Source organism: Bison bison, unplaced genomic scaffold, assembly GCF_000754665.1.
Source record: "Bison bison bison isolate TAMUID 2011002044 unplaced genomic scaffold, Bison_UMD1.0 scf7180017864203, whole genome shotgun sequence".
NCBI classification, from domain to species: Eukaryota; Metazoa; Chordata; class Mammalia; order Artiodactyla; family Bovidae; genus Bison; species Bison bison.
Window position 1 is genome coordinate 6178594 of NW_011494775.1, and position 566 is coordinate 6179159.

A 566-nucleotide genomic window follows, 5' to 3' on the forward strand; every position below is an offset into this window, starting at 1 on the left:
CCCACAGATCTAAGAAGCTCACCAAATGGTCAGAAGGATAAGTAGAAAACTTGTCATACAGATCAATAAAAAACACACAAACCAATCAAAAAATGGGCAGGAAAAAAAGACCTACGACATTTCTCCAAAGACAACATACAGATGGCCAACAAGCACATGAAAAGATGCTCAACATTCCTAAGTATTCAGTTCAGTTCAGTCGCTCAGTCGTGTCCAACTCTTTGTGACTCCATGAATTGCAGCATGCCAGGCCTCCCTGTCCGTCAGCAACTCCCGGAGTTCACTCAGACTCACATCCATTGAGTTGGTGATACCATCCAGCCATCTCATCCTCTGTTGTCCCCTTCTCCTCCTGCCCCCAATCCCTCCCAGCATCAAGGTCTTTTCCAATGAGTCAACTCTTCGCATCAGGTGGTCAAAGTACTGGAGTTTCAGCTTTAGCATCATTCCTTCCAAAGAACACCCAGTACTGATCTCCTTTAGAATGGACTGGTTGGATCTCCTTGCAGTCCAAGGGACTCTCAAGAGTCTTCTCCAACACCACAGTTCAAAAGCATCAATTCTTC